This window comes from Athene noctua, chromosome 2 (genome assembly GCF_965140245.1).
Source record: "Athene noctua chromosome 2, bAthNoc1.hap1.1, whole genome shotgun sequence".
In the NCBI taxonomy this organism is placed as follows: Eukaryota; Metazoa; Chordata; class Aves; order Strigiformes; family Strigidae; genus Athene; species Athene noctua.
The window spans coordinates 160,018,641-160,045,325 of NC_134038.1; positions in this window are offsets into that span (position 1 = coordinate 160,018,641).

Sequence of the window (26,685 nt, forward strand, 5' to 3'; positions counted from 1 at the left end):
ATCCTTACCTTAAACTGGTCCTTCTTCCCTGCTGTCCACTTTGGTTCCTTCACAGATTGTTCCTACCATTTAAATGTACATCCCTGCCTGGCAAACTCCTTGATCTTTTTTGTGCAGTTAGTTAGAGATCATGATAAAGTATGCAGTCCCTGGACCATCACTACCTTTAAATTATTCATAATTGCCAGTATTCTAATTGGTTTAGATTTATGTGCTATTGCTCCATTTGTTTACTTCTATAAAGATTTTTTGTCAGTGTGTACTGTGCTTGGCAAACATGCTTTCCTCCTGGATTTATACATAGTGTAGTCACAGTTAGAAAATTATAATTTCAGTGAGGCTTTATGTAGTCTAAATCTCAAACTCAACACCAGTGTTGATATGTATTTTCTTCTGATTTGTGTCTAAACATGCTTGGTTTTTAGTTGTCAGTCAGTTAATTTTTTCTTTTCATTTCTTAAGAAAGAAGATGCACTCTCCTGGGCCTAAATCTCCAAGACAACATTTTTTTAATGTTTATTCACATAGTTACTTTCATTGTGTGTTTGGAAAAGAGATGCTGTGATTTGCCTGGGTATGTTAATAAATTTGGATCAATGTCCAACCCAAGGGCTCAAAATGAGACTTGTAGCTCTTAAAGCCTTGGGCATCTTGTGTAATTCAAGTGCTAGTGTGCTTAATGAAATCTTAAAAGGGAAGTTAAAAATAAGATCTCTTTGTTTGGTGTTTTTCTCTTTAGCAGTTTTACACCACTATTAGAAGCATTGGTTACCTATTCCACAGTAAATCTTGAGTTAATTTTAATGTATTTGTAGGAAGATATAAAAAGTAATCCATCTAACTATAATAAAATATTATATAATATACTGACAGTAAAATGCATAATTCTGGTTACTTATATTAGGCAACACCCAGAACTTCAAAAGCAACTTACTGCTGAACATAAAACCGTGTATTTATGGACCTAAATATCCATATAAAGTCAGATAACTACAACTTATATCACAGTTTGCAGGACTTAGTTGTCAGTATATACCAGTGGTGAGTTCACACAGGGTGTACATTTCCTCATTCTTCACATGTGTCTGGGACCAAGTCTTAAAAATCACAAAATTCAGCCTGGCAGGGGCCTGAAGCATCATTCCACCCAACTTCCCACTCAAAGCAGAGTCAATGCTGATTTCAGGCTGGCTTTCTCAGAACGTTGCGCAGTTGGGTCTTGAAAAACTCCAAGGAAGAGACTACGACATCTCTGTGCAACCTGCTCCAATGCTCAGCTGTCTTTCAGTGATTTTTTTCCCCTTTTATCTAGTTGAAACTTCCCTTGTTTCAGTTCAGGTTCATTGTTTCCCGGCATCCCACAGTGCACCACTGTAAAGATCTTGGCTCTGCCATCTTAATCTCCCTGCAGGCGATGGGAGGCTGCTGTCAGGTCTCCCCAGAAAAGCACCGCTTCCCCAGTTTCTGCTCCCAGGGCATGTGATTCAGCCCCCTGACTGTCTTTGAAGTCAGCACTTGCCCCAGCTTATCAATGTCCTTCTGCTACTGGGGAGCACGTATGAATCAAGAATTTCTAAAAGAACTTGATTATTTACACTACTGGTAGCTCCCTTTCTTGAACTCTGTCTCTAGGCATAAAGTCCTAAGAGATCCTGAAGACCAATACAAAGAGAATTGAGTATCTCAGCTTTAAATATATCTGCTGTTCTGAAATCACCTGCCCCATTGAACAATAAGTCCATGTTTTCCTTGTGTAGTCTGCCATTAAAATAGTGATAGAAGTGCTTCTTGTTGCCCTTGTTTCTCATAGATTTCAATTCTAGATGAGCTTTGTTTTTTCTAATACCATCCCAGCATGACTAGAATATTCCTCTACATTTCTTTGCTTCCTGTCCTTGATTCCAACTCCTGTATATAGTCAGTTTGCACTGGATGGACCTCTCTTACACTGGGAAGAGATTGTCCTAAGAGACCTGTCAGTTCACTTGAGCTCATGTGTCCTAATGAGCTGTCTTTCACAAGATCCTACTTAACAGGTTTCTTCATACATATTACTGGTTTTCACCCTTAAATTAATCTGCAGGATTTTAAAGCCTGGTTGTTAGTAGACTGCCTTGTCTAATTCCCCTAAAGACTATTCAGTTTTATTCCTTTTCATCCAAATTGTTTCTTGTCCCCCTCAGTGCATGGCATTATCTGATAAGGATACATCAAGTCTTAAAAACCTTGTCACTTCTTCCATCAGCTCAGGGGACAGTTTTCTCCTAAGATTCTTATTTTACTTATTTTTTTGAAAGAGTATTTCTCTTTCATTGTATGGCTTAATAATGGAAGATGGCAAATTCTCTTTTGTAATCTCTTTCTCTTGTAATCTCTCTTTCTGAAGAAACTCGTTGCAGTCACAGCTGAAGGTTCAGGATGAGAAAATATAACTAAAAAAAGAAAAACTAATCTAACTCAACTGATTAGAATGCATATTTGTCATGCTTAAAAGAAAAGATTCCTTCCTGGTGAAGGATTATAAAGGTAATGTTAAAAGAAATAAATTAGCTCTGGCAATATGGATGTTTCACTCAAGCCTGCTGTTAGTTTATAATATTTCAGCATGATGATTTTATGTGTCTTTTGTTTATACAAATTGTTGATTTCTTCCCTTGTGCCTGCCTCCTCCCCGGTTCCTTCTGAGCATATGCCAACATTCTATGTCTTTTCTCTGTTCTCAAAGAAAAAAAAAAAAAAACAAAACCTTTTCATGCTCTTATCAAAGTCTGAACAGAAATAAGAAGTGTTTGTTTCAGTCAGTCTTACCTTATGGTTAGGGTATAATAGCTGCATGTTTCAGCAGTCCTATCCAAGAACAGCTTCAGATGATTGAGATACTTTAAGTATTGCAGTGGCAATGTTTAGAACAACAATATTTTTGAAAATTTATAGTTGGTTTGGAACTTTTTAATCTCAAACTGTACTCCATTTTTTCATGCTACCAGCAGCACAACTGAGGAAACACATTAAAAATTAGTGAGACATGTTGACCAAGAGTTAGATAAAGGGTAACTTCATGGAGAACTGTGACTTTCAGAAAAATAAACTGACCTTTATGAAATGATATTCTGTGGATTTAGAGAGCAACTAATGTTTCTGTAGCCAAAACAGTGACAGCACACAAATGACTTTTTTTCCTGGGTAGACACATTGGTGCTTAGTACTGTTTTCTTCACGCTAGTTTGCTTTGCTTGAAGGTCTTTTAATGCTTGTTTGCCTGGCTAATGATGTAGGTTACTCAGGTGAAGTTCTTATGATTATTTTCTGGTCTGGAAACACCTAGCTCCCTTCCTGATAGGTGAATATAGGAGTAGCTGTCATCTTGGCTATGGGTAAAAACTTCTTTCCCAACCCAGCGTGTAAGTGTAAAGCAATGGGTGACTACTACTAAAACTGAGCTAGCATCAACACTGTTAATGCAGTGAGGTAGGGTGGCATGGGTAAAGGAAGCACTGTACGATTTGGATTGTTATGAACCAGCTGTTTCCAACTCAAAGTGAATACAGGAATGTACAGAAAAGCACGCATGTAATTTAGTGACAATAAGTATGCAAAGCATACTGGACAATACACTAATCCATTTTTGGCTGTATGAGAAAACTGTTCCAGGCCCAAGATGCAGCCAATTACAGTGTTCCTCATTTTTTATGAAGAGCATGTGAAGCCTTTTTAGATGAACTTTACTTATTTTTCTCTTCGTGAACCATCCCTTTTATTTTCATAGCTGATCAGAAAATTTGGTTCTTTTTCACACTTTCACAGTTAACTGGACAACATTTTTTTGTTCACGAGATATGACATTAAAATAATTACATTTTATTGCACTTATAGTAAGAAATAGGATTTAAGTGCTCACCCAGAAGTCGTATGTAGTCCCTGTTCCATCAAAACAGATCTGGATGACCATTTTGTTAAACATTAATATTATTTCTATTCCCACAGCCTGACTATTAGGGAACTACACTGGCATTTAATAGCTATAGCATCTTTTTTAAAAATTCCAGATTAGAAATATAAAATCAACAGGAAAGGTTCTGATGCTCAGCCCAGATTGCTTTGTCTATTGACAATGACAAACATATTGCTTTGCTGTAAATCAACTCCTAAAATACAGTCTGTGGTAACTGAAAAATCTTTATGTAAAAGAACCCTGTGGGATAAAGGTCTTCCAAAGTTTTCTATAGGTACTGCTGTTTAGTTGTGTCTATCCAGTACACTTGGTTCCGTTATCTAGAACAAGCTGTTTCAAACTGAATATAATACCAGGCTGTCCTATGTATAACATGTTTATAAATGTGTCTGAGCCTCAGTTATACTGTTTCAACCCACCATGCCTGTACACATTCTTGAATTTACATGAGAGCCATAAACCATGTGGCAACAATCCTACTGCTTGGCCACTCATTTCCTGCAGAAAAGCAGCGCATCGAAGCTGTATCCCCCAGGATGCCCGTCCTTTATGTGCTTGCTGACTGCAGCTGCCCCACACCTAGACCTCCGTGGTGCAGGGCACAAACTGCATGGCTCACAAACAGGTATCTAGCAAGTCCTTGGTAAGCCCTAAACTCTAACAGCATTACTTGAAACTTGCTGCTACTAAACTGCTTAGATGCACCTGTAAAATGTGTTGCATTAAAGTGGAGAAAGAACTTGAGGCTTTACAGCCAGTGCTATTTTTCTTTTAAACCTGTTAAATGAGACCACGATACCCTACTGGCAGTTGAGGATGTCTGGCTTCTGGGCTAGAGCTCTGTCTTTCTCCCTGCCTAAAAGCATCATGCTCACAAACTTGAGGGATGAGCAGAATATGTATGATCTCTAGCAAACCTTTCGGCTGTCCAGTCTTTCCCTCAGTCATATACAGAAATTCCCCAGTGTGAGGACTTGGATATTCTTTTGGAAGCAGAGTCAAGGAGTTTGCAGAGCTCTCACCTGACATTACATACATCTTCAGACTTCATGACCCACCTTACGATTTAGCAGAGTAAACAAATTTCATATATATCTACAGATATTTTGAGTAGAAAAGGTTGAGTAAGCATGTTATGGAGTTAATTTATTACAATGTTATTAAGGTAGTTAAAGATTAAACAATATGGTGATCAAATTACAATCCATTGTCTTTAATTTGATCACTGTATCAAGTTTTAATTCTTTGCTAAGGGAAGCTACTTGATGCAGGCAAAATGCCTGTTCCTGTCACAGTAACAAAAGAGCTTTCCCAAAGCCTTAATTTAGGCTGAAGGTTGGTTTATACAGTAAATCAGGCTTTCAACTGAATCACTCTTTATTGAAAGAGACTTTGTGGAAGTGAGACTTCTACAAACACACACAAGAATTTGTTGGCTCTTAAGATAGAATAACAAAAGGTAAAAGTTGTCACTTCAATGAAACAAGAGTAAAAACAGTTTGAAGTGCTTCTGCTTGATTACTCAGGATCTTTAATTTAGGTAGCTGTTGGCAGGCCTTCAAGACATGAGTCAGCACCTCTAAATTCAAAAATGTGGATCCATCACAGTTTTCTTGCTGATGATGCCAAATTTTCTTCTTATGTTCAGAAAGACTAGGGCAGGGAAATGCAGAGGGTTTTAGAGGTGAATAGCAGGAGAGAGCAAGTTCATTTTCTTCTATATTGCTTTGTTCTTGTGGGAATAACTTCTCGCTGTCCCCAACTCATAAACAGTTGTTGTGGCTTCTAGGCTAACTGGGTGAATCCAAAACTCCAGAATAGTCACTACAGTCAAATACCTTTGGGGGAAAAGTTAATGTCAGTGTGGGGAGCCTCACCACTGAATAAACCTCCATTTTGGCAAATAGACTATAGGTAAGACTAAAATTTTTAAAAATAAGTGTGGTAGGGTTGACTTTGGCTGGATGCCAGGTGTCCTCCAAGCTGCTCTGTCACTCCCCTCCTCAGCTAGACAGAGCAGAGAAAATAGAACAAAAGGCTTGTGGATCAAAACAAGGACAGGGAGAGATCATTGAGCAATTACCATCATGGGCAAAACAGACTTGACTCAAAAATTAATTTAATTTATTACCAATCAAATCAGAGTAGAGTAATGAGAAAATGAAAACAAATTTTAAAACATCTTCCCCCCACTCATCCCTTCTTCCTGAGCTCAACTTCACTCCCACTTTCTCTACCTCCTCCCTCTCCCAAGAGGAGCAGGGGAATAGGAAATGGGGCTTACAGTCAGTTCCTCACCCATTGTTTCTGCTGCTCCTTCCTCCTCACCCTCATTGCCTTCTGTGGAGTTCCTCCCGTGCAAGACAGTTCTCCATGAAATCTTACAACATGAGTCCTGCAGCTGTTCACGGCCTGCTCCAGCGTGGGTCCCCGCCACGGGGTGCAGCCCCTCAGGCACAGCCTGCTCCAGCGTGGGTGCCCCACGGGGTCACAAGTCCCGACAGAAACCTGCCCCAGCGGGGGCTCCTCTCTCCGCGGGGCCACAGCTCCTGCCAGGAGCCTGCTCCAGCGCGGGCTGCCCACGGGGGCGCAGCCTCCTTCGGGCACCCGCCTGCTCCGGCGTGGGGCCCTCCCCGGGCTGCAGGTGGGTCTCTGCCCCCCCGTGGGCCCCCCTGGGTGCAGGGCACCGCTGCCTCCCCATGGGCTGCCCCACGGGCTGCGGGGGAACCTCTGCTCCGGGCCTGGAGCGCCCCCTGCCCCTCCTGCGGCACCGACCCTGGGCTCTGCAGAGCGGTTTCTCTCACATGTTCTCACCCATCTCCTGGATGCTGTTCCACAGTGGGGTTTTTCCCCCTTTCTTAAATACATTATCCCAGAGGCGCTCCCACTGTCGCTGATGGGCTCGGCCCTGGCCAGCGGTGGGTCCCTCTTGGGGCGGGCTGGCTTTGGGCTTTGGCTCTGTCGGACATGGGGGAAGCTGCTGGCAGCTTCTCACAGAAGCCACCCCGTAGCCCCCCGCCCTCCACTATCACAATGTTGCCATGCAGACCAAATACAATAAGAAGATTAAAGTTGTCAGGAATATGTTGTTGATATTACATCCTTTCCTGTCTGAATAAGATAATAGATGAGACACCCTAAATCAGCAAAAATTTGTGTTTTATGTAAAATGTCTAATTGTTTAATCTATTTGTATTTCTGTCATAGAAATTTCTTTAGTCATTCAGTGTTTCTTAGAATATTCAAGGCCATTTAAGTAACCAAAGACTAGGCAACTAATATGAAACCTTAAGCAATGACAGAAAATCATGAACTTGTTCATTGTGATGTAAAACCATGAGCTGCATTTGTATCAAAATGAAATTTCTTTTGAATTCATTTCCTCAGAATTGTTTTCAGATTCAGGTCACTGTCAGAATTCTCATCAACTTGACTTTCTCAGAAGTGGCTCAGTTCTGCAATGCTTGGTGAAATAAGGTCCAACATTAAAAAAAAAAAAAAAAAGTGGGGTCTCCCAAATCAAAACTAATCTTCAGAATCAAAATGTTTTACTTTTTATAGAAAACTTTGAGTAATACCGTTGGATGATATTTAGAACAGTGTTTTGAAAAGTCACTCTAACTTCATCTAAATTATTTACTGTGTGGGGAATCTGATGGACAACAAATGGATGTTCTTGGAAAGGAAAAGCATGCAACAGCTGGAGTGCAGTTTGTAATCTCTGAAGTACTACTCTACATCTCGTGCTGCAGCTGAGGGTTAGTGAAGGTAAAAGCAAGAGGAGAATCAGACCTGTAGTTTAGTCAGCAGATGTGATGTCCGTAAAAAAAATTCAGCCTGAAATCTTTGCATTGCCTGTCTCAGAAGCAGATACATATATGCCATAGAAGATTTGCAACAAGGGAATGATGTGAAAGGCAGAGAAGGCTTGAGGCTTAGCAATACGTTAAACAAACCATGGGAGTTTTGTGGCCTCCTTCACTTTTTTGTCACACTTTGCCTGTGGTGCGTTTGCAGTGAGGGCTCTGGCTTCTCCCCTGTAAGCGGCTCTGTCATGGACTGCTGAACTGTTGCAGCGCACTAATACATTTGGTAGCTGCATGGTTCGCCCTGTACAGCTCTACAACGAGTGCACAGTGCCAGAAAACCCTGTTTACAATTATTGCCTTACGTGCAGATTTGACACGTGTCTCTGGAATAGAGGAATTCTCACATAAGCGCTCTATTCCTTAATGCAGTCCTCTTATCAAAATGCAGTATTCTTTCTCTCTGTATATAAACAGCTTGCTGGACAACATTTTTACTTTCTGACATAAATTGTAAAGTCATCCATTAATACTGGCACAATAAAACAAGTGCATGCAATGTATTTATTGTTCCATTTTCAACTCTGTGACTAGAACATAATAAAGCAGATTTGAAGGAGGTAAACTGGTTAACATGTAAAATGCAAAAACCTATTGTGTGATGGAATAGCAACTTGTAAATCCCCCAAGGCCATTCTTTTCTATTGCTTTAGAAAATAGGTGATGCCAGGGGGTGTCATTCTTCCACACTCTCTTGGCAACTTGAAATGAGGGACGTGCCAGGCAGCAGGGCCTGAAAAATGCCAACTGGAAAAAGAGGATGCCAGGTTTTTGGACCACATGGAGTCCTGAACTCCCACAAAAAGGCACACGTTCACTGCTATTCTGAGCAGTATATAACAAACTAAATAAACATATGTCCATTTATATCTCAAAATGTTGATAACTATGTTTAGTAAAGTATTATAATTCATTGCCTGTATTTATTTTTCATTCTGTGTTGCTTATGCAAATTGTGCTTCTCTTACAAGTTAAACATCTAAAAATGTTATTTTGTATAGATATTTTTGTACATATGCATGCGTATGCATAGTGACAGATACAGACACACAGTGCCAAATAATATTAGAAGGAATTTTTTGAATAAAATCGAGTAAATTTCAAATATTGAAACTGCTTGAATTGACCTTGACTCAGAGTTTTTAAGTCTTTTGAGATGTCTATGTTTCTCACTGGTAAAATTAAATGAGCATTGTACTGTATGTATCTATTTTCAGATTGATTTGTTTGACGACTGCAGTGAATTTTATTTGCAAACTACAAAGTGCATGCATGTAGTCTGGGTAACACGTAACCAGAAATCAGCCTGGTTCCAATTATGCTGGTTTGGGTTAGTCCCTGGTGTTCTGTTTTCAAAAGCAGATTTCACTGCAGATGTTCACTTATAAATATCCATGCATTAGAGCAATGTATGGACTTCACATTTCTTGCTTAATGTGTTTAAAAAACCCCACAACAACCCAACCTGACATACCTTGAGCTCACTAGGTTTAAACTCTCTTGCTTTGAGAGGGGGAAAAAAAAATACCTGTTGTATCCATCCTTCCCCAGTCAGTGTCTATGCATGGAAAAAGCAACTGGGATAAAACAACACATAGTTGAGACAGGGTAAATGAAAACGAAGGCAAATGTGGTGGTTTGGGATTTTTTTGTTTGTTTTGTTGTGGGGGTACTTCCTTCCCCCAGGTCCTGGAAACTGGAACTTCCCCTGTCTCCACTGGTCAGTGGAACTGTTCACCCATGCAACTATTATAGCAGGATAGTAGCCTCGAATTGGTATGCCTTAATAACAAAGGTGTGAATGTATTTTAAAAAGAAAAAGGACAGGTGGACCGATTTAATAGTGCAAGATTCTTGGGTCAGAAATGCTGCTACAGTTCTTGATGGTTGCAGAGTTGTTTGTTGCTCTGGGTGTAATTTCCCTCCTCCTTTTTCTTAGAAGCAAAATTTATGAAGCAACACGGTTTGGGATGGAGGTCACAGAACAGGGTGGGAGAACAAAATGTGGTGTAAGAGAGATTAGTATAGGCCAGCTAAGGGTCTTCCTTAGCTATATTATGTGCTTTTCTGTGGAAGGGTTTTTAATTACAATGTGAATTTAGTTAAGAGCTTTGAAAATGCCTAACCTATTTAAGCTCAATGCAGAAGGCAACAGGGAATCATTACAAGGACTCGTAAGGCATGAGATACCAATACTGAAATAAAAATGTGCTGTTCCAAATGCTATATTTCAAGCAGTAATTCTGCAACATCTAGGACTGCTTTATGAAGCACAATTTTTTTTCTTTAATAAGGATATAATTGAAAACAAGTTAGGTGGGCTTGAGAGAACAAATAGTCTTTTTCCTGGCTGGCTGGGGATCATAAATGTGTTTTTGACAAGGTTTTAGAGAAATCTCTGGCTGGATGAGGTCATATAACAGAAGCTGGGCTTTCTGACCCCAAGTATATGTCTGATGTGGTGATTCTACACTTCAGGAGCTGTCAGAAGAAAATCTCTTGGGTTATTTTTGTTACTGCTTTGACAGCAACTAGTGTCTTGAGGCACTAGAAAAGAAAAAGTGAGCATGACAGGACAGGAATGAATTGCTTCCATGACAGAACGAAACTACTGTATGTAAGGAGGTAATACACAGACTGTAGGAGCTGGAAGATAAATAAGAATGTATATGAGGACAATATCTTTTCTATATTGAGTGTCTAAGGGCATTAGTCTTCCTTATACTTTTTCCCCTTGTCTCCTACTTTCTCCATCATGAAGTGTACTTTTTTCAAGCTTGTTTCAGTAGTTTTTATTATGTATATATTCTTTGTACTATGTCTTTCTCACCATTTTGCATATAAAGCTTATATTGAAACACCTCTCCTAATCCTACATCTTGATGCCCCTGAGAGGTTTTTTAAATGGATAACATGGATATAAATCCCTCATTTGCACAACCCACTGGAGGCTTCAGAAATCCTAAACTGTGTCTACTCTAAACCCCTCAGGAAGCTGGAAAGCAATATTAAATGTTTAGTGGTTGATTTGCAAGGATCTCATCACCCTGCACTTGTGTGTTGGATTTTAATGCCTTGGATTGAAGGCTCCTTTCATTGTACTACTGCTTGGATTCTTTAGCTCTGTAGGTGGTGTGTGGAAAAGGCAAAATTTTGATATAACTGATGTCAGTTGATATTTTAAAGGTATAAAGTTGTTGGCTGTGAAGCATACGTTTAAGAAGGTACTGTTCAAATACTTAACAAGACTATAGTTAAAATTATTTTCATGCTTCTCTGATGCATTTGTGGTAACTTTGATTTGCCTGTTAGCTTGTTCTTCACCATGGCTTCTTTGACGCTCCTAAAACTTAAGTCTAAAAAACAGGTAATTTTACATTAACAGTTTAACTGTGACTTGTGAATAAGATTATTTCATTGCTTTGTGATTTAGTCAGAATGTACGAAAATGAAGATGAGACTAGATAGATTAAAAACTTTCAAACACAGGCTTGTATTTGAAAGATGGTTTATCTACAGAAATAGAAGACATTGAGAGGTGAAAACCAAATGTGAAACATGGGGGGAAAAAAAGGTACAATCCTATGCAGGGTAGGGATAGCCTAGAAAAAAAAGAAAATGCCTTTACTTCTTTTATCCAGATCTTTGTAGTACCATGTCTCAAAAGCAACTTGTCTAAGACTCCTTAGACTGTTTGCTGGTAACAGATTTCATAAAAACTTGAGCAGAAAATGGGGTTAAAGGTAGATTTTTACTGTTGTGTTGAAAAAAAACAAGTCTCAGTTGTAAATAAGGATCACCTATTTGTCACAGCTACAGGTGAGTGATTTTCAAGCTAAAAAATACAACATGGAAAAATGTTTCTTGATTTTTTATGCTGTTCAGCAAAAAGAACAAGTGATGTAGGAGAATGGAGGGAGAGCGGAAAAAGTAGAGGCGTGCATGTTCTCAGTAGTGGCTTCTTCAGTAGCATTTAGCCTGCCTTGGATGTGGAGATTAGATTGAACAAACCAGCTAAAGAAAGTAAACCCACTAAACTCTTAAGTGGAAGAATAACTTTCTGATCCCTAAGTGAACAACAAATACATACCTTACAGGGAAATTAACTAGTGTATTACAACAAAGGCAGCAAGCTTGCACGATTCAGAAGTCAAAAATGATTCCTCTCTGGAGTTCCGATGGGTTCCTCTGACATCTCCTCACAAGCTAGAAATTAATCAGATATTAAGTGTGCAGAAGAAAATAAACGTAACATATATTGAAGTCTTTTGGGCCCCTCTTCTCCTCTGTCAGGAATCAGTGATATCCTACCACCTTTCACTTACACCTGTCTGCCTAATTAAGAAATAACTTTCTCATGACAATGTCTTTCACTCTTTCTCTTTTTTTTTTCTCTCTACTTTTTGGTAGAGACATTATCTTTACAGTTTAGTATCAATACTAGTTCAGATGAGTGGGAATAAGACTGCATCATTAGGAATGACTGGCTTCACGCAGATACGACTGTGATGGTTGGCATACTCATTGCAGTCTGAAAATTACCTTTACTGGTATAAATCTGTTCATCAAAGTCATAGCACCTAAACTAATAATTTATAAAAAACCCTAGAGAAGAGATTAATCTTACATTCTTCCCACCCCTCAGTCAAATGGCCACAATAATCCATGGCTGATGCTAACTGGACCACTTAGGATCCTTGTACTTTTCCTTTTTCCCTTTCTGGCTGTTTTTCTTGTCTTTTTCTGTGTGAACTCTGTCAATGTTGAGAAAAAAGAACATCTCAATCTGAGGAAGCAAAGCTGTGGAGGGTCATTGAAGCAAGACTGCATCACCTATGAACTGGCAGTGAGGGATGTATACTGCATACACAATAGTATCTGCAGATCATCAGATTGCCTGCCTCCATAGCAAGTGCTGTACAAACATGTTACAAAGGAAAACAGTCCCATCCCCGTAGAAGATACGACTGAAAGTCTCTCCCATCTACCTTCTGCTCTTTTATATGCCTACTCTACTTGGGATTCTCCTGTACCTATTCCCTGTTGTTTTTCTATTCTTCTTCTCAGGATTCTTACAACAAAAAGGGGAAAGATCCCTTCAGACAGCTCTGTATTGTTTCTTGCCCCATTTGAAGTGCCTCAGTATGGAGCTAGCATGTTTTGTTCAGGCTTCACCATGGCAGACCTCAAGCGGGGTGGGGGAAGTGGTTTTGTGGGATCTGGTGTGGTTTGAGCAGGCAGGGCTGAGCTGCAGGATCTTCGTGTCATCCTCTGAAAGTGAAATACAAGTAAATGGGGAATAAAGAATGAGTGTGTAAAACTGTAATGCACTAAGAGGTCAAGTGAACCAAGAAAGAGGATACAGGCAAGACAAAGAGGGAAGGGGCTGCATGTAGCTTACACCTAGGGTGAAATTTTAATCATATTGTGGTTGATGTAAGTAAAAACCTACAGAGACTGTCCATAGCTAACGCAGGATGCAATTGCCACAAGAGTAAAAGCTACCAATTTTTTTTTTCTTAGAAAGGACATAATTGTTAATAAGTCTAGATAAAGTGCTTTTAGAAACGAAGCCACTTTTGGCCTGCCTGAGTAGAATTGCACCAGAACACCTTCATTTGTACAAAAAAAAAAAAAAAAAAAAAAAAAAAAGCTGATTTGCAACTACCTTTGCAACTTAAGAAGAACAATGAAGGAACAAATTTTGACAAACATACTCAGTACCTCAGCAGGGATATTTCAGAGGATAAAAGGCTACACATGGATATTTTTTCAGTGCTAAAAAGTTCTAATCAGTTCTTTAATCCCAAAGCTAGCAGCCAAACCCTCTAGATTTTGGGAAGTGAAGGAAAGAGCTGGAAGCTCAACTTTTGGCTTACAAATGCTTCTCCATTGACTTTATTGGGGAAAACCCAGAAAACTATTTTAAAGATTTGAGCCTGTATTGGTTTGCAGTCTTTATGCTAAATGCTGGAAACTACATTAAAAACATGAGTGTACTGACTGCCAAAAACATTGCACACTAACAGTGAATAAATGCAATATACAGCCCCACATGATCAATTTATATTGTCAAGAACAGTACAGCTTTAATTTGCAAGTCTTCATCTCCCTTGATCCCTGAGATGTGCCATTGATAATAGTTTACATGTCAGAAAAAGATCTCAGCTGAGAACAGACTTGGAAGTAAAAGGTAGCATGATTTAGGATGCAGAATGATCCAGGTAATGGATACAGCAGGAGCACGTTGTAGGAAGCACGGAGAAAGCACTAAAGAGCTCGTTTCCTGGTACTGTGGTAATACAGCAGAGTTCAAAAACCAGACAGGTAGTGGAGCAAGAGGAGATTAAAGAGATGTTTCTTTTCTCTCCTTACATTAACCAAATTTGGGATTCTTTAGGCAGAAGGTTTGTATGGTAATGTAGCTGTATGTATACTCTGACTTCGGAAAAAGGGCTTCTTGGGGATTTTTTCTGATTTTCCCACATCAGACAAAGCTGATATGGAACATTTTTTTCCAGGAATAAATGACACTTGCAGGCTTAAGAAAAAGATATGGATTAAAATGTAATGATTTAGCAGAATTTTTTTCTACAGAAATCACATCTTCTGGTTAATTTTTCCATTTCATTGTTCACAGCTCATTTTTCCAGAACTAGGAAGAAATATGTTTATGGGTAAGTTTTTTGTTTCCTTAAAGCTCATAAATATTCTTTAAAAAAAGTTGAGTTCCTGCTGCCAGACCGAGTCATCCACTGAGTCATATTCATGTTGTTCAGGTACCTGTAAACATGGTGGTCTAAGCATGTTTGTTGTCTAGGGCTGAATATGTCATCAAGTGTCTCAGTAAAATAACAATTTTGATTGTGCCTGCATTTCATTGTTCTTCCCTCCATTTATCCCTGGTCAATCTACTGTGCTATGGTGGCTGTTCTGTTAAGCACAGCACGTGCCACTATGGCAGCATCCTTTGAACGAAAAAGGAATAAATTATAATTTCAGTCAAGGGATTTGACTGGATGAAATAAACTGGGAACCTTTGACATCTTGGAAAGAAGTTCTTGGAATACCAGTGCATCTATACAGGAAAACAACCTGGCTCACATAACAAGGATGTTGTAGATTACCTATTGGTCTAGGTAAAATAAAATTATCTTGAAATATCATTCTGAATATCAATTTTTTAAGAGCTGTCAAAAGAAAAACACTTCACTTCTGTCTAATTCTTCCACATGCAACTAGAAATTGGATGAAAGGACTTTATTTCCATCCTGTGTTGCCATGCTAGAACTGAAAGTAAGTTTTGGAAGTGATTTTTACCTGCCCTTACATAAAAGCAGGTTGATTGTGGCTCATAATCTACTGCCCAAACTGGGTATTGTGACTTGTGTGCTAAAAAAATCAGCATCTTGAAGGCAGCATCTTTCACCTATCAAGAAAAAGATTCCTTTCCTGACTGTATAGAAATCAAACCTTGAGGAAAAGTTACAGTTAAAAGCCTTACTGACTTTGGGAGCAACTCCCAAGTAAAGTTTATAGCACTTTTTTAAACCTTTTAAAATCAGATTGAGTCAAGTACCTCAGATTGTATTTTGGAGAACAATGTTACTTTGGCAAAGGACTGAACAAGATACAATTAGGTTAACAGTAAGTCTTCCCTATCTGTAATGTCTTTTTTTTTTTTTTTAGAAACCGTAGAGAAGTTGGCTTGATCAAGTCTTATTCCTTCCAGCTCTCATCTAAAATTAGACATAAAAAGTATAATATTACAGTTGATGCTTCTGAGGATAGAAAAAATGTAATTTTTTTATAAAGACGAGACAGAGTTAGACTTTGAAGGTAACAGCGATCCTTCCACTATTAGGGGAGCAACTTGTTTCAGGGCCTTAATTCTGCAGTATTTCTTGCTCTGTACTATCAGTGGGGGAATAGCAGATTCCTTTATAGCTAACTGAATTCTAACTGTAACTGTTTCTCTGGGGGAAACCATACTCTGACTTTTCTGACCATTCAGAGGGCAAGCTTCATGGATACTGCTGCACTCAGACAGTGGGATACTTTTCCAGTGTGTAGAATGTCCAAATACCACTGTCACCTCAGGAAGATAAAATACACAGGCTGGATAATGGACATAGCTTAGAACCTAATAGAATAATATGTACAAACAACAGGTCATTACTTTTTTGTGTGTGTATGGAAGATGATGTTTTTTAATTGTATTGAAAATTACAGTTTTTACAGTCTCTGGAGTAAGAAACCTTAAGCTAAATCAAGGATATTCTGAGTATTTTGGCAGTTAATTTCTTCTGGAACAGCTAGATGCAGTTAATTGGCAAACACGTGCTGCCATAGGAAGTGAATTTGTAATCCCTCTCACGCTTAGAGGAAGAGCTACTGCTGTAATGAAGGCCCCAAAACACATAATCACAGAGTACATCCTCACTGACTTGAAAGTATCTTTTTTTTCATTTTCACCTTCACACAGTTGTGCTTTTGGGGAGTAGGTGAACCGGCTTTGTACGTGTAGACTGCTTTGTCTCAATTATAATTTTTTATTCCTATCGTGGGAGAGAATATGGGGTAAAGCTGAGGAATCTGTGCAGTAGGTTTCTTGAAAAATAGAAGGGATGAAAGGATCCACTGTCTCCAGTTTTCAGGGCATCACTTGAAATGCTGAATCATCACCCACACAACAGTTAAGTAGCTATTTTGTAAAGCCGACTACGTGTTAAGTACCTGATACTCCACAGCAGCAGACTAACAGAGAAACTTATTTCTCCATGTCAGCTGAAACTTTTATTACCAATATGTACATGCTAATGATCTATTGACTGATCTTTGCAATAAAGTGATCCGTGAACAATACTTGATTTTCACTGATTGCAAGAAAGATAGAGTGACTTTGAAAGTGTTTAGCTGCTTTTAGTGTCAAGCCTTATGAATAGAGAGCAAGATTTAAGAAAAGCCAGAGAATGGCTTTTTTCTCAAAGAAAGTGTCAGAGTGGGAAATTATGTAGAGGTATTCTCATAAAAAACACCAGCTTCAGCAAAGAAAGTAAACACTGATGGTCTTGTAATATTGCAAGGGTGCTCTGCGGAAGCTGCACCTTGGAATCTGTATCTGCTTCCACTGGGAGCCAGCTTCCCCAGGTATTTCCCATGATGTATCGTCCTCTCTCCTCTTTCCAGTGTCTCAGGGCCAGAGACTCTGTTCTGCAGAAGAGATTGGGTGCTGAAACAGTTGTCCTAAAACAACTCTGTAGCACAATGGCAACTTATTCACATCAAACTGCTATCAGTTTGGATGCTCTGTTTCTTGGCAGACTCCTTTGGAAAGAAGCTGCTTTCAATTTTGATACAAAGCAATTTCCGCAGAACACTTTCCGTGTCTTTATTAGGAAGTGAGAAGTATGTTAAATTTGTTATCAGAATTGACTTTATTCAGAAAGTAATTTACTGTTTGCCTTAAACTTCACTTAAAAATGTTATATTTTCTGACTTAAATTTCTATTTCACCTTATCTTGATTCTCTGGCTTACATTTTCAAAAGGATAAATTTTTATAGATAAAATGTGCATCTACTTAAATATTATTATTTGTATAATTTTAAAAAAATATTGGCAGATGGATCCCTCTCAGTGTTTGCAAACAATAATGTTTGATGATGAATACACAACATTGTCATCCAAAATTGTTGTTTATGGTGAAATGTGGCCTTTAATAAGAACTTAGTGTGTATGTTGAACAGTATCCTGAATTTCTGCAAAATGCTTCAATAAACTTGTCACACAGATTTCTCTCCCTCCTGGAAAAGACAGCTTAATGCCTCATCTATGTTTACCTCCCGTTTGGATTTATCAGTGAAGGCATGCATGTGTATATACACGCTAGAAGGTTTTTATGAATTGCACAGTTATTGTTATTTCCCCTCATACACAAAGTGAAAGGCTCCTTTCAGCCTGACTGAATTTTAATTCTGTTTCAGAGAATAACAGAACAGGAAAGCATCAGTCAGACTCTGAGAGAGAACATGTTGTGGGTGTCCTCTGCATAATCTGTGTGGCTGTGGGTGGCACAGCCTAGCCTTAACTAACAGTTAGAACAGCCTGGTTTGTCTCCCATAACCTTGCTTTTAGTGTGGAAGGATTTTATCAACGGTAAACTCCTCAGGTTAGAGCTTTCCACGCTGTGTGTGCTCCTCCAGCTCCTTGTATCCAGCAATTCTTTGTGAAAGCTTCAGATCAACACAGCATAAGATGATGATTAGGGGGAAATATAATGTTTAACTCACTTGAAAGACCACCAGCAGTGTTTTCTCCTTCTCAAAACCCACCAAACCCCATGTTTTAGTGCCAACACCTGAGGTGGTGTATAGTTACCTGCAAATGTTGTCTTTGTTTCCATGGAAAAGCGACCCACTTTTAGCCATGTCAAAAACCTTTGGAAAAGGCTCTCAGAGTATGATCAACCACTTTTTCCAACATGGTACCAGATTTCTCCAGACATGATCTGCCCTCATTACACCTTGGCCCACCTGACAGTGTTTGCCCTTATGATCATACTGCCCTAAACTATCTGCTCTTGCCTGACTAAGCATAGTCCACGTTTGAGCCTTGGTGACTGAACCAGATTTTACCCCAAAATTCTGCCTGAAGTGAGGTGGAAGAAGCTTTGGGAATTGTGGGCTAAGATTTCACCTCTCCTATGTTTTCCACCAATTAGCCCTAAGGAGGAAGCGATTCAATTGAGATGCAGAGGAGGTATGAGTTCAGTTTACAGGAAAGTTGTGGAGGCAGGTGTAATTAAGAACAGACGAGGGAACTAGGGCAGAGAGCTGTCTAGGGTGAAGACACTGGGAACTGGAGATAAAAAGAGAAGAGTGGGGTGATTATAGAGACAAGATGGCATGAATTAGATGCCCACTGCATAGGGAAGGGAAGACCAAGCTGAGATTTTCTAAGTAATTTCAACTATATGTTTCTACTTTTTCTTCTCACTTTAATGATCGTTAAAACATGGTATCCTGAGCACTTGTTTTACACATTATCAGCCTCTTATTCATCTCCCACCCCAATAAATATAGGAGGTAGTTTCAGCCTGTTGAGAACTTCTCCAGTTTTCTCCTTTTTGTAGCAACAGAGCAACACTTCTCTCAGTCACCTAACACTCCCATTCCTCGGAGGATAAGCTCAGCCAGAATCATGTCACTGGTAGAATATTTTGAACTCTGCTGCTCTATCCGAGACAGTAGAAAGCAAGTATTCTGAACATAACAGCCGACATGCTGGGGATAGTTTAGCTTCCTTCATACTGTGGCATCAGCTAGGAATTTTTCATTGAATCAACCGCAAGTAAATTTCTAATTTCATGCCAAAAGTTCTGTTTCCTTCTTGGCTTTAAATGGATGTACATTTATTTTTTTATTAGACTGCAAAAGACCCCCATGTCTTTTCTTGCTGTACAGACTACTTCCCTACTATATTATCTTTCCCATGCGTTTCTGCTACTTTTGTAAGGTTGTTCTTCCCATTGAATCCAAGTTTGTGTATGCATTCCTCCCATATTAGGGACTGTCAGCATTATTTATTTGCATATATTATTCTTCTGTCAACTTCTTTAATTGCTCATTAGGGCCACTCTAAGCATTCCTTAGTTGGGGTTTATTTTTCACCTGGCATATGCTTGTTCCTTGGCTCTTTTACAAAGAAAAGAATAATTCTATCTGTGTTGCCTCCTAGGGCCTTTAGCCAAGCAAAATCTCCTGCTATCTTGGTTCTTCTATACAGCATTTTTGAGTCTGTAGTCAGCTACAGTCTGAGCTTGCTTATGCACCTTTCCATTCAAGTCAAGCATTTTAACCTTGTTTTTGTGCTTCTTTGCCACCTAGGATTCCCAGTGAAAGTACATTGGCTAATGCAAACTATTTTTTTCTCAGTTTGATGGCTGCTTTTGGCTAGTTTTGTGCAATGTGTGTCCCATTTTCAAGTGGGCATTATTAAGGAAACAGACTTGCTATAATCTCTAATGTCAACACTCAGTATCATATTTGGTCTTTGTTGCATTTAAGGTAACAAATTAGTTTGGTAAGAGATGAATCCCCTTGTGTTCTAACTGGTCCTCAGAGATTAGAGGGGCTAGGGGTGGCTGGATTTACCTCTTAGTAGGTATGCTAATTATGGCCATGACTATAGGCCTGACACCAGAGGCATGAACATACCATTCCATACACTGTAGGTCCAGTTGCATTCAAGAGAACTAGTCAGGTTCACGAATAGTATGGTTTATTCCTATGCAACATCTACAGATTCTTTGAGATTGCCTACAATAAATGCACAAACTACAGGTTGGCTATATAGCACTTCACAAAAGAAAAACAATTTCAATCACACACATTTAATTCCCAGGTAATCACTTCTTGTAGCTGAGGGCCCGAATCCTACGGAGGGCCCTTGTGTCCCTTCTGGAGGGAGCGAGGAGCACAAACCTGTCAATCTGTCCCTCTGATTTGGTATTGTTCATATATTCAAGTTAGATACAAACTCGGGGTAGTATTTATCTAAGTATATATGTGTGAATGGGTGGGACTGTGTCAAACCATTGTTTCTTGAGTAACAACACAGAACATTCCTGGTGGAAGGTGTGCACTGTTTTTGTGGGAAACGAGGAAAAATGAGAGATAAGGACTGCAGAGTTCTGCAAAAGAGTCCTTGAGAGAAGAGGAAGAGCAGGAGATAAATCTGTATAGTCACGTCAAATATTCTTTGAGAAAAGTGGAAGAACCGGACTGTGAGGCCTTCACCTTGCTTCACATTCCTCCTTGGTGCCATGGCAACACAAGTCACTGGATCTCCATCCCATCCTGTGTTTGTTCTGGGCACCATGTGTTAGGGAAAAGTGTGTTTTGCAGGGATTTTTTTTCTTATTTGCTTTTCCCACACTTCCAAAAGTCTTAAACACTGACCTTAAATAACCAACAAGGTTTCAGAGAAATATCTTTGCTAACAAGCTTCACATGATGAGGAGGCATGTGGATCTGTAAAATGTGTGTGATATTCCTGAAACAGGTGGAGCAGCCTGAAATATCTGGGGCTAGAAACCCAGGAAGGCCTCTTCTCAGTCAATTGATGTTGTGAAGTAAACAGAACAAAGCACACTTATAAATTCAAGCTACTGCTATTTGATAGTCAGGTTTATTTCAGGAGGCGATCATAAAATTTTAGCTTAGCTAATCTAGATCATTATTTGGAGTTGTCCTGGGTAAAATTATCACCACTATAAAGTTTACAGCTTTATAAAATAAGGCTGCATTGTGTTTTGCCTCCAGATGAAATTGGGGAACAGTTCTGGAAACAGTAAACCAAACTATTATGATGTTTACATATTGAACTAAAAATCTGATATCCCAAATTTGTCCCTTCCCATGCAATTTGTCTTCAAATAAGTCTTATGTACAGATGTTTGTGCACAAGTGGCTGAAGTGGAAAGGCCCATTTTTCAGGAAGATTCTACTAGAAAAAAAAAATTTTAATTTCTTTTTTAAGTTTCACACTTATTTTTTACGTGAAAGGTGTTTTCCTCTATGTTATCTTTTCATTGGAAATCCTTACAAATCTAGTAAGGGGAACCATGAGAAGCTTTAAGCAGGTCTAGCATATACTTTGATAAAATTCTGTCACTAGAGGTTTTGTTTGACAAACATACCTATAGAATTGTTAGCAATGCTACAGCACTCTTGTGAAAAGCCTTTATTTTCTTCCACTTAAGATTACATCCTTAATATTGTGATTGTTGCTGTCTGGCCTTGATGTAATGTAAATATTGATAAATTGTTTTCTTCTGTGTTTGTGAAAAATGCTCATGTTCTTTAAATCAGAAAATATATTCAGTTGCCTTCTTTTTATAGAATCATAGAATGGTTTGGCTTGGAAGGGACCTGTAAAGTTCAACCCTCCAACTCCAACCCTCCTGCAATGAGTGGGGACATCTTCAACTAGATCAGGTTGCTCAGAGGCCCCCCTCCCAACCTGACCTTGAATCTTTCTAGGGATGGGGCATCCACAGCCTCTTTGGGAAACCTGTTTTGCCTTAGTTAAATTAGAAATGTATGTTCCTAGTTCACTGAGCAACCATCAGAAAAAAATGAAACGTGCAGGTCTTCTGGTAGTTCAGGAGGATAGTATGTGACTGCTGTATCATTCTCCTCTTCTACTTCTGTCCTTCACACCAATATAGTCTGCCATGTGTCAGCCAGATTCCTCTAGCCACATAATGTTTTCATTGCCATATCCTGTTATGTTTCCCTTAGTTAAGTTCCTTCTCAAAAAGTAGGAGCAGAGAATGATAAGAAAGAAATATAATCACCTATTTGATAACATATTGAAGGGGATTAAATTACATGGTCCCCACATTAATTGAGTAGAGTTGGATTCTAGGACTGAGATGGCACTGTTGGGATTCTAGAGGGCTTTCTGTGAGAGAATGGCCATGTGAGCCATCCTGCATGAGAACAAGACTGATAAGAGCCTGATAAGAATGCGATAAGGATGTTACCCTGAGTGAGGGGGGAGAAACTCGAAGAGACAAACAACCCCCAGAAGGAGCTGGGACGGAAGAGGAAGTTCCACAAGGCAGGAAGCCTGGCAAGGCTGATGTGGCACCTTTTATCCAATCGTAAGAAGGTTTAAAGCGCGGGCTAAGTTAACTGTCCAATCTTGAGGACTTGTACTACAGGTTACTCATGTGTGCAGGAGAACATTATAAAAGGGCTTTCTTAGTTGTAATAAACAGGCATTGCTTGATCACATTGGTTGTGTGCGTGCTCAGCTCTCCCGCAATGGCACCTCCTCATCTGGTGTCTAGCTCATCTAGCTCAGATGAGAAATCCTGAAATTATAGCAGCACTGGAGCCAGAAGTGGAAATACTTTGCCAGACTTAATTCTTGCTTCCCAAAAGTTCAGGATGTTGAAGCCGGTCAATGGAGGTTCATGGCTAGGGGACGGAAAGTCAAACTAGATCTCCCTTGCAGGCACCTTCCTGCCCCTGTGAGGGATAGGACAGTGCCCTGAGAGTCAAAGGATGGAAACACAAACCGTTATCGAACCCATTTTTGGCACAAGTGTTCACTACATGTTTGCTCAATGGCTATTGAAATGGAGAGTGCTGAGGCTTTGAGGAGCTTATAGGTGAGAAAGTATTGGCCTGACTTTCAGTCTGGCAACCTCTAATGCTGCAACCAGCTGCGCTATGGATGAAATGCACCCACGAAGATTACAAACAAAACAAATGTAGGCATGCAATGTGCTCCCAGGAATTCTGCGGGCAACACCACTATTCGCAGCAGAGTCCTGTTTTGCTCATCATTTGCAGTACTCATCCTCTAAGCTTCCAGTTAAAGGCTAGTGGGAGCATGGGTACGGATCTCAGTGGTTGCATTAGGACTGGAGAGGCAGTGTGCACATTTGTGCAGATTTCCTGATTTTAGTTGCTTACATTTACAACCTAGCCCTTAAATTTGATTGTTTTTTATGTGGAAATATTCTTCTGCCTACCTTCTTTCAGCACTAGTACAATAAGCAAAAACCAAAAGCCTACTGACTAAATTTTATTTTAAAAGAAAAAAAAAAAAAGCCAAAATAAAAAAACTGAGTGTAAACTTTAGTGCTGAGGCATTGTCTTTATAGTTAATAAAGAGTTTCTGTACCAAGTGCCTAGGTTTCATGTACTTAAATACTCTATAACTTTATATGTTTATAAAAAGGAGTGCAGCAGCAAAATAATTTAACCTTTAGTTTAGTTTTAATTTTAAAATGGCTTGATTTTAAAAAAAAGTTTGTATCTTAGTACTGAGGTTACTTTTCTTGTTGTTTTTTTTTCTTTTACTAGCTGCTGACAAATACTAATGTCATTGCTTGCGTGTCATAAAAAGAACAAATTTGTGGCTAATTTCAACTTCGTATAGTGGGAACAATTTCACTTGGTGGGCATAACTCTACCATTTGGCTCAATTAGACTCAAACAGACAAAGCAATTCATAATTCCTGGAGGGAAAACAAGCTTCTGTTTCAACAACACAGATTCAGAGGGCTTCATCTCCAGGATGATCTCCCAAGGTATGAATTATGTTTCATTTAAATCTTAAACCTTGTTCACAACCAAGTAAAATCTGTAACAAGACTTTTTCATTCTGGTTTCTTAGGGTTTTTTTTTCCTCTTCTGTGGGTTTTAAATATCTGCTAGGAAACAACAAGTTGTATCTTGTGACCCATCAAGAGCTGAGATCTTGGAAAATACAGTGAATGCATGGGCACCCACATGTGCTTTTGTGCATATATGTGGATACATTGTGGTTGTAATGATTGAACTTGAGGCTGTAGGAACATGTAAACCCCATTTGTTAGCTTTTTTCCAAACTCTGTCAAGGCCACCTTTATCTTGTATGTGGGAATATCTTAACTAAGGTGATTTCCTTATTCTTAACGAGGATGCCTCTGTTGGTCTGTCCACCAGAAAACATTCCAACAGCCTTCTCAGTGAGAAGTGCCGGACTCGATGCTGATGTTCAAAGTGACCAGTACTGACTATTTTCCTGCAGCCTCTGAACACCTGGGAGCCAGCAGCCTGCCTGCTGGAAATCCAGAGACCTACACAATTTCATCAGCAGCTCTAATCAGGGGAGAAATCAGGCTTAATCTCCTCAGATTTTATTCCTCATCCTTCTTGGCCATCACCAAGAGGTCCAGGTGGTTTAGATCTCCTGCCACTGGACTTGCCACTCTTCTTTCTCCTCTCCACCTGCTGGTTCTCATGGATTTCCATTGAGCATCCCTGAACAAAAAGTTTATTGTTAGGGGTCAGAACTTCCTCACCCACTTCCCTACCTGTTGATTTGTTTCAAGATCTAGTCTTTTAAAAATTTACTCCTCGATATCCTTGTGCCATTCTTGTCTCAAACAGTAGCACTGGCAGACTGGAGCCTGCTTTTTCTCTTGGCCTCATTTTTCATTTTAAATGACACAGTCATTCGAAGCCCAGGAGAAGCATAAACTCCTTGAGGAGATGTGTAAGAAATAATTTATTTTTTTAAGTTAAACTTGGCAGTGAAGGTTCAGAAAGGCCTTAAGCTGCCTTATAAAAACCCATCTTTTCCACAGAAAATGACGACAAGGGACTTGCTTTTTAAAAGGTCAGATCTTTGGGAAGAGAGATGCAGTATTGTGTGGGATAGAGCGCCATGCCATCCGGGAGGCACTAGGATTAATGTGTTCTACATTGTGACTCATAATAATCATAGTGAGTATAAATGGTAAATATTTTTTCTCCTCAGAGTTTGTGCCACAGTAGGATATAAGCTTTTCACTTGGGGAATACAGTGTCAGTGTAGGAATTTGGAGAGTTTAAACATTTCTGACAACTATCAGTTCAGAAATCTGTGACAAGAGACATAAAAACAGTGATGATAAATCCACAGTAAGGGATAGCTTAACCTTTTGATCTTGAAATGTTTATATGTATTTTATTGTTTGATATAAACTTACACAATTTTACACAGAGGCAGCAATAAACTATGCTGAAATAAAATTATTATGCTGAGAAGTAAGTCAGAATTCCTTTTTTTTTCCTTAGGAAAATAAAAAAATGAAGAATGTAAGGATAATTGAACATTCCTCTGACTTCCATTGATGTTACTCCTCTAAACAATAACCTTAAAAAGATCTGATTTTGACATGAGCACAGAATTCTTGACAAGAAGACGAAAAATGTGGTATTTCTGGTGTTTTTCAAAGAAATCAAGTGCAACCTACAGCGTATCTGAATTCTAATGAAAGCTGAATGCATGGAACTATAACCTTTCCTTTACAGCACGATGCTTGAAAACTGTGGTAATAGGAGAAACCTACAGCCCAAATGTTCAATTAATATGTACATGCTTATGCGAAGCTTCATGCAGTTCCACAGTTTGAAGAGTTGCCAACTCTCATATATAATCTGTGAGTGTCATGACATGTAATATTATTATTAAAATACCAGCTTGCTGAGAACCTGGGTTTTCTTAGAAATAAATAAATAATATTTCTGTTGTGGAGAAGAGTTGGGAGGTGAGAATCTAAAAGTCTCAGCATTCAGGGCACAGGCTGAACATATTTCTGCAGCCACATCAGCTATCTATTTTGCCCTCTCTTAACACCAACATTTTGATGATGCTAAATAAAAATCCAGGACTGCTTTTTGAGGATCCAGCAGTTAACTTCTTTGTCCAAAATAAGGGAGTCTTGAATTGGCATTGTTTGCCTACTTAATTTCATATCCATAAAACTTCTCAAGCAGTTTCTTTATCAAATGTTACATTTTTGTGCAGCTGATGTCACACATAACCCAGCACCTGAATTCTGCGTTGCAGGGATAACATATGTACATGTCGTATTCCACTGAAATCTGCCCTAAGCCAGAAGTGAGTCCTGATGAAGTCCTAATGAATCCAGATGTCAGAGTAGGTGTTACTGTAGGCTAATTACGTTGCTGTTTGGATATATGGTGAAAGCTCTCAGTAGGACTGGCTTTGTTGTGTTTATAAAATTGTGCTCAGCAAGCTCTTCTGCAAATTCTCCCCACTGACATGGGCTTTCTCTTCAGTCTCTTTTGCATTCTGTTGTCTAGAGGAGTCTTTCACTTGTACATCATGCTCTTGTAGGTTATTTAATTTTTTAAAATTCAGTTATAGTTTTGGGTTTTGTACCTCTGTGAAATTCTTGATGTGATGGGTCCTGTAAGTAAAGCTCTCCTCTGTCATGCAAAGATGCTTTCCTAGGGCCAGATTAGCTGCTGGCATTTATTGCTAACCCACAGGCTTCTATATGGTGTGAGTGGCC